The following is a 13620-nucleotide window of genomic DNA, read 5'->3' as shown; positions in this document are numbered from 1 at the left end:
TCCGGTCTGGTCAGGTGGGAGACTTTAACCGTATCTTGTTACCATCCTACCTAAAAGGCCTGCCGCTAAGCGATTTAGTGTTCCGGTATGATGTCCGAACCATATCCGTAAGCCCGTTACCGAGAGATTGCAGTCAAGGGCTAACTTGTAGTGAAATAAAGAAAAACAATACAATCATAACAGTTACAACCTTGGATGCGGGATAATTCTTAATTCGAATCACATTAAGGCGCATAAGGTTAATAAGGTAAATTATAACTCAAAGGCAGCTAAGCCTTATTTACTTAACCTCAACATATAGACCAGGATCGATAATTTTTAAAACCAAAAAAAAATAATAGTAAGATGCAACCCATTAGAAAAGGAGGGGAATATATAAAAATGAAAGCAAAAATAATTTACGGGCGATCTGAGGTCGGGAAGGGGATGTGGGTGAGTTTTTAAGGGTAAAAAACGGTTTTTCTCGATTTCTGGCAAAACTAAATCCTTTCGAAAAAAGTCAAATGGCAAAGTTGTAGGTAATAAAGAGATCTAAAACTTTTGTATTTACACTATTTTCACGAAACCTCAAAATTTATGTGAAAAATTAAAAAAAAAAATCACTTGCTTCAACGGTGAAGGAAAATAAAAAGAGGAAATTGCATACCTCAGAGTTCACCATAATGTTCTCAAAGGCGGAGTCCACCAAACTGCACTGGGCCAGCGTGGTGGACTACGGCCTAAAAACTTTTCATTGTCGGAGGAGATCAACACACTGACACACACACATATACACACATACACACGCACGCACCTATACACCGCGACATGTCAAACTCATAACTCATTTTTTTGTTATTTAATTTATCTTTTTATATTCTAATAACTGGGTTATTATTATTATAACAACCGGTCGGGGTTAATTTACTCGACAAATTCATAAATAATAGCATATGTGTTATTCTGATGTAAAATCTATTTTAGTAGAATTGGATTATTAATAACGTAAATGTGATATGATTTTAAAACGTTTCTTCGAAATCCCACCTGCAAGAAGTTTATGCTAAATTGGACAACTGGAGAATTATAACTGGGTAGTAAAACACAAAGTTTCGCGACTAATGTTTCCCAAGTGCACCACTGGCACCTAACTCAATGTCGCTTTTAACTTTTATGTTAACTAAGTTTTTTGTTATGCTAATTTTTGACGCCTACTCACATAGCTTGAAGGCAGAAGTTAATGGGCACCTTTTATACTACGATCTAGATGTTTTTTTTCTTCATTCTATTGAAACTACTGTTTGAATGCCGTGTTCATCTAGTGGTTAGCATTATGAAAATTAAGCTTTATTTGCTATACTCCGCGAATAGCAGGAGAAATTTTATTGTTATTTATAATTTCTTCAAACTCCACACCAAACAGATCTTCGGCAATGTACCCTCTACGCAGGTTTCGCTCCGAAACCGGAGTGTCCTCAGAAGATGTTCACTTTACAATGAATTATTGTTAAGATAAAACAATTGATGGATACATTGCCGAAGATCTGTTTGGTGTACAGTATGAGGATTGGAGAAATTCAAAATTACGCCATACAGATTCTTCTGCTTTTCGTGGAGTATAGCAAATAAAGCTTAATTTTCTTATTATATCATGGAATTCCGCAAAGTAAAGCCTGCTTCTATGTTCTAACTAGGAATCACGAGGTCCTGATTTTGAATCCCGGTTCATGTCAAAACTTGTTACTGATCGATTTTTTTCTGTTAAAGAACTCTTAGTACCAGTCCGGAGTTATGAGATGGGCGGTGTTAACCCCCGTGCCTTGGAGAGCACGTTAAACCGTTGGTGCCAGTTATTTATACTAACTTGTGATAATAGTAGTATAAACCCACCATTCGGAACTGGAGCAGTTCCCTCTTCCCCCAACCCTCTTTCCTGTGAGATCTCTCGTGTAGTGGGCTAAGATATTAAATACGAAACGAAGGTATCTAATAAAAAATAAAATAAATAAATATACTACGACAACACACACATGACCATCTAGCCCCAAAGTAAGCGTAGCTTGTATTATGGGTACTAAGATGACTGATAAATATTTTTGTGAATAATATACATAAATACTTATAATATACATATGTGCTCAGGAGCTATTCGATTTGGTCAAACCATCTCCTTTCTACCATCGAACTGCTAGGTACCGAAAGAATCTGCACCGTTACGTGGTTGAAATACCATCAACACGTACGAAGCGTTTTGCTTCTTCCTTTCTGTTCCGCACCGCAAAGGCCTGGAATGCCCTCCCATCTTCCGTCTTCCCTGATACCTATAATCTGGGTACCTTCAAATCAAGAGTGAATAAGCATCTCCTAGGCAAGCGCGCTTCATCTTAGGCTGCATCATCATTTACCATCAGGTGTGATTGCAGTCAAGCACTTGTCTATATACTTAAAAAAAAAAAAAAAAAATACATAAATACTTATAATATACATATAAACACCCAGACACTGAAAAACATTCATGTTCATCACACAAACATGTTCCAGCTGTGGGAATCGAACCTACGGCCATGGACTCAGAAAGCAAGGTCGCTGTCCACTAATATCTCTGCCTAAGCAGTCAATTCAATTAAAATCTGTAATTTTATGTAAGTGTAATAAAAAAATCGTCAATTCAATTAAAATCTGTAATTTTATGTAAGTGTAATAAAAAAATCCTTTATTTAGTTTCTGACGTGGTAGATGTGGAGACCTCAAAGTAAACATCAAAATACCTGTGTATTTCCGAAGGTATTTCTGGGCCTCCAAAGGTTTTAAAACATTTATTTCACGAGGTTACTATTGAATTGATTGCATGGAAGCAGTCAGCCCCGCTCTTATCTCCCGTAACATAGAAATTAGATTGTAAAATATGGATGTTGGGAAAAACCAACTGCTAAGTTTCTTCTCGGTAAAATCTACCTTTCCCACAGGTTGTAGAGCTACACAAACAAAAACATTTTAAAGGTCCTTATAAATAACTAACAATTCAGGTTAACTTGATCCGAACCCTATAACCACGTTATCCACAATAGAACTTGTTAACCAATAAACCGTGAGGTAGTTGAAAATGTACTAACCGCAAAATGTTTATCCAAGGAAGGGGTTAGCTCATGCGGAAGGTATGTACGGAATGTAAGGAAGGTCATTTATCTTTCTTTGTTTTTCTCAGTCGGACCCAGTCAAAGGCTTGAGCCGATTTGAACTATAGAGCGGGATAAATCAAAATGGGGACTATGGGATATATTATACGTAATATTAGTTTTGCATTTCGTTTAAATAAATCTTCCCTAACATTTGCATTAAGGCAAAATATCTCGCTCATGCAATAACTTTCTGGAGCAACGTAGCACACGATCTCATTGTTTGAAGCGCAAATAATTTAAAAGCAATGTTTAATTTAAAAAACAAATTGTTGTTTTAACCATAGCAACAAAGCTTATATAACAGTCTTGCTTTAGTATAAACTTACTAGCTGTTGCCCGCAATTTGGTTTGCGGTTGATTTTGTTTTTTGATGTGGCATTCAATTTAGTTGTATTTCTAAAAAGATTTAAAGTATTCTGTATCGCTAAGCCTTAAAAGAGGGGTTTGCTGCTGTCCGCTGAGGAATTCAGTCATCTATATCCAACCACATTCATCCACAGATCTAAAATTGTCAAACACTTTCATCCCCTCTCCCAAAGGAACCGAGCTTAATGTCGGGATAAAAAGTATCCTATATTACTTCTAACACTTTCAAGAATATGTGTACAACGTTTCACGAGGATCGGTTCAGTAGTTTTTGCGTGAAAGCGTAACAAACAAACTTACATTGACATTTATAATATTAGCAGGGATAGGGATAGGGATTATATATGCTACTTTCCTACTTTAATATTAAAATATGAATGTGCGGATGCTTACTCAATCACGCAAAAAGTCCTTTGACATGGAAAAGAATATAGGCTACCTTTTATCCGATATGGGATAAAGGTCTAGGTAATCGACAAAAAAGCTTGAGTCTGAATTTTTGCTCTAACCAGGTTGCTCTTCTAGTAAAGATGGTGATAACAAAAAAGATCACCCTGCTGAGTTTTTTGTGAGGTTATTCTTAGACCAGGGTGCGTTTAGAAACCCCGTAGCTTTAGTTTTAAGTTTAAGATTATGGTTATCTCTATAATTTCAGTACCATTATAAGTGCTATCTACGGGCCTACTTGAATAGAGATATTTTTGACTTTGACTTTAACTATGCCATAAAAAGGTTTTATATATTATGATAAATACAGTATTGTTATTACTAACCTAACAACAGGGCACGGGTCACTTCTCAGTATAAATAAATAAATAAATATACAACGACAATACATAGTTTGTGTTATGGGTATTAAGAGGACATAAATATTTTAAGGATATGAATATATAATATAGCGGTGATAGCCCAGTGGAGCTCGAATACAGTTTCGGGCGGCCGAGCGACCCTGCTATCTGACTCAGAAGCCGTGGGTTCGATTCCCACAACTGGAAAATGTTTGTGTGATGAACATGAATGTTTTTAAGTGTCTGTGTATTAGAGGTACATTTTTGAATAATATTCATAAAAAAAATTATTCATTAGTCATCTTAGTACCCGTAAGACAAGCTACGCTTACTTTGGGTGATGTATATTTTCGTAGTATATTTATTTAGAAAAAAAAAAAAGATACCCAGATTGTAAGAATTAGGAAACACAGAACTCGGGAGGGTGTTCCAAACCCCAGCCATGCGTATAAGAAAAGAAGATGCAAATCGCTTCGTGAGACTTCTTGGGTATATTGTATATACATAGGAATGAAAACCCGCCCGTCGCAAGGCGACGGGCAGTGCGATGGTACAATGGTGAGGAGGGGATGAGATCGAATAGTTCCTGAGCAGATTCTCCAAAGTAAATCCTATAAATCACCGACAGACTGGCGATATCAAAACTTTGGAGTTTAGCTTCATAAATTCAAATTCAAAATTCAAAATTCATTTAATTCAAGTAGGCCTAATATAAGCACTTTTGAAACGTCAAGTCTGTCTGTTTGTAGTGACTCTACCACCGGTTCGGAATATCATTTCATTTCAATTTGGAATATGAAAATTATGACAATGATATAATACGTAGAGAAATGACAATAATAAATTCACCCTTACGCGGATATAGTATGAGAGCTAACGAGCATTTTTGTGATCGCAGCACGTTTATTGCATTAGTCAGGCCCGTAACTCACAGCCGTTGCAGCGACTGCAGGAGCACTGCGGGATATTTATACGCCCTGTGTCGCGCTCCCGAGCGTTACCTACAAGCTGAGATTACAGCTACGTACCTGAGCAGTTAATATATACCTACCCGCTGTACACACTGGCTTGTTACGAATGTGGACTGTTTAGTTCCTAAGATATTTAAATTCAGGTTTATAATAATTTTATATAAACACTAGCGGACCTCAGCGCCATCTGTCGGGCTAATTTGTGAATCTAAACCATCCAGGGTGCCATCCAAACGTATACCAAAAAATTCATTCAAATCGGTGCAGCCGTCTAGGAGGAGTTCATTGACATACACACGCACACAAGAAATATATATATAAAGATGAGCGAGAACGGACGGTGGTGTACCGTCCGTTCTCGCCCATGTTCTCCTAACCCTATGGTTGCCTGGAAAAGATCGATGTCGTATGTGTTAAAATTTGAATAAAAATCTGTTATTTATTCCTATCCATCAAACTCGCTTTTTGGGCTTTTAAAAGTAAAAAAACTGGTTAGCTACTCACCAGTATATTTTCGAACAATAAAGGAAATAATTATGATTCGACTCTCTCACCTCGCTTTGATAAAGTTTAATTACTAAATATAACATGATAGATTAATCTTTATTTGCTATACTCCGCGAAAAGCAGGAGAATCTTTTTAATGCAATTTAGAATTTCTTCAATCCTTATACTCCACACCAAGCAGATCCTCGGCAATGTACCCTCTACGCACGTTTTGCTCTGAAACCGGAGCATCCTCAGGAGATGTTGACTTTGCAATGAATAATTGTTAACAATTATTTCTTTTCTTTCTTTTTCTTTCTCAAATTAAGCTTAATTTTGTATAACAGGGCAGTGTCTTCATTTAACGTAATTACAATTAAAATTTAAATAACAATTGCAATTAATTAAATTAAATTAATTAAACATTTGCACACTGTTTTTAGCAGTGCTTTGTGAAGAGATGCATTGAATTATTGTATATGGTAAAACATAATTTCTATTTTTATTATTACATTCAGTTAAAAATATAACCTGGTTTCATCAAAAATATTGTAGCTTTTTATTGTACTTATCTAAAGGTTCAGCAGATCCTTTAATTACCAATTTACTTCTTGAATGAGAAGAAATTTAAATAAGATAGGTTTGAACGCAGAAGTGTTTTATTGGAATCCGCTGAAATCTTTAGGAATATATTATATACTAGCTTCTGCCCGCGACTTCGTCTTCGCGGACTTCTGTTAGAAATATTGGGTTAGGCTCTTATAAATAAAATACAGTGCACATACCTATTTAAGTTATTTATTTACTTTGTACTTCGAGATTTATTTTAGTTACCTACTAGGTAAACATTTTTCATACTAATACTTTGCTTTCGCTTTATTTAAAGAAGGTACTTATAATTTATCATCGTACCTGCCAACTTAATAGGTTTGAATAGTTTTATAAAGTTTAATTATCATGATTATTATTTTGTCACAATGGTGCTTATAACGGCTTCTAGCAACTAAGTTTAATGTAAATGTGTTAATACTCATCTCCAATCTCGTCAGCAACTTGTGGTTTGTAAGAAAGTACGTTTCAATGACTCGCAATTGTGGTTGTTCGTTTTACTTTCCTTTATTAACAATTACTTCTTCTCATAATTAGGTGTAAGAGAACAGAATGACCTTTTAAACTTCTATCAACTGTACTTTTTAGTTTTAACCATGCTTGTTTTTCCACCATCACCGGTTAATTCCCCCTTTTTTTCCACTGACATTGACATTCCGCCTACCAAGACCTACAGCTTTCGTTCAGGAATCGGGAATCCTAACTGATTCTTAGTGCTGTTTATTACAATTAGTTTGTTTGGATGTTTTATTTATTTATATTTATTCCAAATGTTAGTCCATATTATATTACTTCAGAATTGGGTCTAAAGCTGGACACATGCATGCCAAATTTCATCCAAATCCGTTCAGCAGTTTTTGCGTGATTGAGTAAGCATCCACACATTCACATTTTTAATATTAAAGTAGGAAAGTAGGATATATAATCCCTATCCCTATCCCTACTAATATTATAAATGTCAATGTAAGTTTGTTTGTTACGCTTTCACGCAAAAACTACTTAACCGATCCTCATGAAACTTTGTACACATATTCTTATAAGTGTTAGAAGTAATATATAATACTTTTTATCCAGACATTAAGGTCGTATCCAATGAGAGAGGGGATGAAAGTTTTTGACGATTTTACACCATAACTCCGACAAATTAAAACCGATTTAAATAATTATTTTTGTACTATAAAGGTAATTATATATGTGTTTAATTTTGCCCAACTTTGTGTAGATCTGATGAATTTGGTTGGAGATAGAGGACAGAACTCCTCAGCGGACAGCAGCAAAACCCTAATTTAAGGCTTAGCGATACTGAATACTTAAAATTTTTTTAGAACTACAACTAAATTTAATGCCACATCAAAAAACAAAAACAGACGAAGTCGCAGGCAACAGCTAGTATTACATATATTATAGGATATCCTTATTATAAAAGTACGATATAATATATATACAATTTAAAACATGTTAAAATCTTTTAACCTAAGTTTTATTTCGCTTCCTCTTATTGTTTTACCAGGGAGGGATGAATACGCTTGTAGTTGCAGTTTTACGTTAGTAATTTGCCACCCTAATTATATAATAAATATGTATGAAAACTGCATAGTTGCCTACGATAGGCCTACATGAATAAAGAAAATTCGTATCTGAATTTGACTTTGTAACTCAAACTGTTTATAGCTATAATGCTTTTATTACCAGAACTTTGTAAGACAAAAGACGTACTAAAACTTCAAACTCCAGTAACCTAGTAAGCCGGTGTAAGGAACAGAATACTTTGGGTCACACCCTCACGTATTTGACTAATGTGAAGTACGTGTGGGAGGTACTAAGGAGAATGTCTCATAGATTATTATAATGAAAGTTTTCTACGAAGCATTGTTTTGATATCTCTGCTGTCTACTTAATCTTATTATTTTTATAATTTTCGAAAAATTCTTTTAAAGTAAAGTTTGACGGCCGATTGGCGCAGTGGGCAGCGACCCTGCTTTCTGAGCTAAGGCCGTGGGTTCGATTCCCTCAACTGGACAATGTTTGTGTGATGAACGTGAATGTTTTACAGTGTGAAACACCCAGTTTATCTATAAATTATAAGTATTTACGTATGTTATTCATATAATTTTACATCAGTCATCTTAGTACCCATAACACAAGCTATGCTTTCTTTGGGGCTAGATGGCGATGTGTGTATTGTCGTAGTATATTTGTTTATTTATTTAACTGATTTTATATTTGAATCGCTTCTTTTTCGATGGTGTAAGATAAAATTTATCATCATCAACATTTATTATATATTTATTTATTTTACATCTTGTTAGTACGGCAGGGCCACTAAACATTTAAACATTATAAAAGACATGATATTAATATAGTTAACTATAGTGATACTCTGCGAATATTGCAGTATTCATTCAATATTCTCAGAGTATCTTAACAATTCACGGAACAATGCTGTCCACCGGTCATGGAATAGATACCAGTAAGCAAGGCTGTCCAAGAGCGCATTGAATGACGATGACGATCGATAGATGCCATGCTTCGTGCAACAGTTCGTGTTATGTTTAGCTTAATGCGACTTGCTGGAGATAGGTCTATAGAAGAGACAGGCTTTGGAGCATGCTTCTCGACTGAGGGTTGGTCAGCTGCTGAACGATCTCTCTGAGGTACTGGGGTTACCGCCCATTTCCTAATTCTGGTACTGAAAGTTCTTTAACACAAAAAATACAGTTTAAGTCTGTACTGGGTTAATATGATGCAACCGATTAACGGCCCACTAGAGAACACGGGTCTCCTTCAACAATTAGAAGTGTTTTAGACCGTAGTCCACGCTGGCCCAATGCGGGTTGGTGGACGCCGCACGCCTTTGAGAACATTATGGAGGCATCAGGCATGCGGGTTTCCTCACCACGTTTTTCTTCACTGATGAAGCAAGTGATATTCTAATTGCTTTAGCTAGAATTTTTTTCTTTTTTCTATTTATGCGAACAAACATATTTATATATATATATACATATATATACATATATATTTATTTATTATACCCCACCTCAAAGTATATATCTAATTGTATCTTGGTACCCCATAATATATAAATATTTAGATCATAAAAGGAAGTCTCCTAGTCCGTAGTTAATCTAAATGAGAAGTCATTCATGGTCTCCACGATACAGGCTACCTAGTGTGGAGACCACTCGTAATTGTTTTTGTAACTTTTTTGAAAATGCATTAAATGTATTAAATGTAAATGTATTACGACAACGCACACATCGCCACCTAGCCAAAAAGTAAGTGTAGCTTGTATTATGGGTACTAAGATGACTGATGATTTTTTTTATGAATAATATACATAAATGCTTAGAATAAACATATAAACACCAAGACACTCAAAAACATTCATGCTCATCACACACACATTTTCCAGTTGTGGGAATCGAACCCACGGCCTTGGACTCAGAAAGCAGGGTCGCTGCCAACTGCGCCAATCGGCCGTCTAAAATAAAATAAAGATATTTTATTTTATTTTATTTTATTTTTAAACGCACATAACCAAGAATAGTAAGAGGTGCGGATTTGAACACGGTGCCCCGAAATGGAAGTCAAAGTCTACCCATTGGGCTATCACCGCTTTCTGTACTTACAAATAAATAAAATTGGAATGAGAGTATAGATAACTAAGGTTGATTTCCATTGTACACATGTGAGTGATTCTAAAAGGGTATAGTTTCTACTGTCGATATGCCTGGCGCGGTGGTGAGTGCTGTGGTTTTAAGTTGGAGGTCCCGGGTTAAACAAGGGAGATGAGGGAATTTATTATTTCCGAATTTTCTCTGGTCTTGTGGGGTGCTTTGGTCGTGGCTAGTTACCACCTTACTGACAAAGACGTGCGGCTAAGCGATTTAGCGTTATGGTATGATGTTGCGTAGAAACCGATTAGGGGTTATGGGTTAAATATAACTGCCATTTTCCCTAACAGGTTAGCCCGCTACCATCTTAGACTGCATCATTTACCACCTGGTGAGATTGCAGTCAAGGGCTACCTAATCCCTATCCCTAATCCTATCCCTATCCCTATCCTTACTAATCCCTACAAATATTATAAAAGTGAATGTAAGTTTGTTTGTTACGCATTCACGCAAAAACTACTAAACCGATCATCATGAAACTTTGTACACACATTTCTGAAGGTATTACAATTAATATAGGATCTACTTTTTATCCCAAAATTAAGCTCAGTTCTTTTAAGAGAGGGGTAGAAGGTGTTTGACGATTTTACACCATAACGCCGTCACATTATAACCGATTTAAATAATTACTTTTGTACTTTAGAGGTTATAATGTCTGTTAAATTTAACCCAAATTTCGTGTAGATCTGAAGAATGTGATTGGAGATAGAGGACACAACTCCTCAGCGGACGGCAGCCAACCCGTCATTTAAGGCTTAGCTATCCTAAATACATAAGGTGTGTAGAATTACACCTAAATCGAATGCCACATGTCTTTCGAAAAACAAAAACAAACGCAGACGAGGTCGTGGGAAACAGCTAGTAGAGTAATAAAAATAAAAAAAAAGTTTTCCATTAGGAGGTAGGATACCCTAAAAAACAATGTGACTCTAAAATGCATAGAAAAACGCTGTAACACTGATAAGGCGCGGCTAAAGAGCACTCCCGCGTCTCGAGGATGTTGCTATGCAGCTTCCCATGAAAGGAAGCTAAATAGGTCATATGTACTCTTTCAAACTCGCTTCTTCGCTCGTTCGTTGTGAACGCAGTTTGTATTGCCGAAAACGGCAAAGCAAAAGGACTATGATATTAATGAACGTTTCAAAAGTGCTCAAAAAGTAGGCCTATCTCAATCTCTACATATTATAAAAACAGAAATTTTGATAACAAGAGATTAGAAAAGACAAAACTACGACAATCACGTTTCATTAGCGTCCGTTCCGTAATATTGCATGGATTCCTAATTTACATAACCTGATATTGTTGACGGCCGATTGGCGCGTGGGCAGCGACCCTGCTTTCTGAGTCCAAGGCCGTGGGTTCGATTCCCAAAACTGGAAAATGTTAATGTGATGAACATGAATGTTTTCCAGTGTCTGGGTTTTCAATAAATAAATAAATAAATATACTACGACAATACACACTCTGTTTATATGTATATTTTAAGTATTTATTTATTATATTCATACAAATATTAATTAGTCATGTTAGTACCCATAACACAAGCTACGCTTACTTTGGGACTAGATGGCGATGTGTGTATTGTCGTAGTGTTTTTGCTTATTTATAATTTCTGAATTGTCTCTGGTTCGGTCTCGTGGGAGGCTCCAGCCGTGGCTCGTTACCACCCTACCAACGAAGATGTGCCGCTAAGAGATTTAGTCTTCCGGTGCGATGTCGCGTAGAAACCGATTAGGAGTATGGCTACCATACTCCCTAAAATGTAAGCCCGCTACTATCTTGACTATCACATTTCACTATTATCTTTACTATTATACTATTACTTATGGACTGAATCATCACTTACCACCAGGCGAGATTGCAGTCAAGGGAGTTCAAATATATATTTGGAAAATGTGATTGACCCACTTACTGACTGATCTATCAACGCACATCTCAAATATCTGGCCGATCAGGCTACTATCATTGATATACTATGAAAATTAAGCTTAATTTGCTATACTCACCGAAAAATAGGAGAATCTGTATGGTATACTTATAATTTCTTCAATCTTTATACTCCACACCAAACAGATTTTCGGCAATGTACCCTCAAAGGGATTCTCGTGCTTTTCGCGGAGTATAGCAAATCAAGTCTAATTTTCATAATATATCATGGAATTCCGCAAAGTAACGCCTGCTTCTATTCAATACTAACATTGATCATACAGATAGCTATTTATTTATTTATTTATTTATTTAAGAGCACTAACAACATGCATATTACACGTTTTTTAAACATAGCACACACACGAACACATGGACTTATATGCACGTCAATGACAAGTGCACATAGCATTGACAAAGCGTCATATAAACTTAATTTGCAAAAAAAAAAAAAATTAACCCAAAATTTAACTCACCGATAAATGTTCGGTGAGTTTTTTTCTAAAAGCTGTGGGTGAGTCATGGAAGATATCGATGCTAGGTATCTTTTTAGATAAATCGTTGTATTTCGCACAAATACGTATAATAGGCGCTTGTTTTCCGAGATGGGATTTAGTAAATGGTATATGAAAAAAAATAGTGGAAAAAAAAAATTGCTATTATTATGCAGGCGTCCTTAAAGAAAGAACATTCATCCCCAAGGGAGCGAAAAAAGAGCTTGTTTGTATAAAATTACAACGTGCCGATAAAACTCGAACTTTACTGAGTCGTAGCCATCGGCAACAGCTTTTAGATGGATAGATACATTCATATATATACATATATTATATATATATTACATATACATGGATATATTGCACGCATTTAAGGGATAAAGATATTAAATAATAGATAGATAGATAGATAAATTCTTTATTGCACACAATTTATAATATAAATTGAAAACATAAATATAAGAAGAATAACAATGCGCAAAGGCGGTCTTATCGCTTTAAGCGATCTCCTCCAGACAACCCTTAATGAAAGAAGAACAAGAGTATGGAAACGGGATAGTGCAATTTTAAAAATATATAACATAAACTACATCTACTATATATAACAATAATACATAAACAGCTAATACAAATACAAATAATACAGAAATAAATACATACACATATAAACATATATATTTATATATATATATATATATATATATATACATAAATAAATATAAATATACACAAATACATACAGAGCAAATATATTAGTTTATGACTCCGTAGATAAATAATAATAATACAAGGAAAATAAAAATGCGCAAAGGCGATCTTATCGCTTTAAGCAATCGCCCCCAGATAACCCTTAATGAAAGAAGAAAATAAATGATAGTTAAGTGATAATGTGATAGTTTTGTAAGTTCATCAGGGCACGGGTCTCCTCCCACAATAAGAATGGGTTAAGGCCGTAGTCCACCACGCTGGCCCAGTGCGGATTGGTGAACTTCAAACACCATTATAAAGAACTCTCAGATATGCAGGTCTCCTCAATATGTATTCCTTCACCGTTGAAGGTAATTTTGGACCTACCAATGCATAAGTTTAAAGAATGTGTTAAAACACATTTATTACAGCGAGGTTATTACACAATTGATGAGTTTCTT

The sequence above is a fragment of the Pararge aegeria genome, chromosome 19 (assembly GCF_905163445.1).
Source record: "Pararge aegeria chromosome 19, ilParAegt1.1, whole genome shotgun sequence".
Lineage (NCBI taxonomy): Eukaryota > Metazoa > Arthropoda > Insecta > Lepidoptera > Nymphalidae > Pararge > Pararge aegeria.
Note: the sequence above shows the minus strand (reverse complement) of the source record.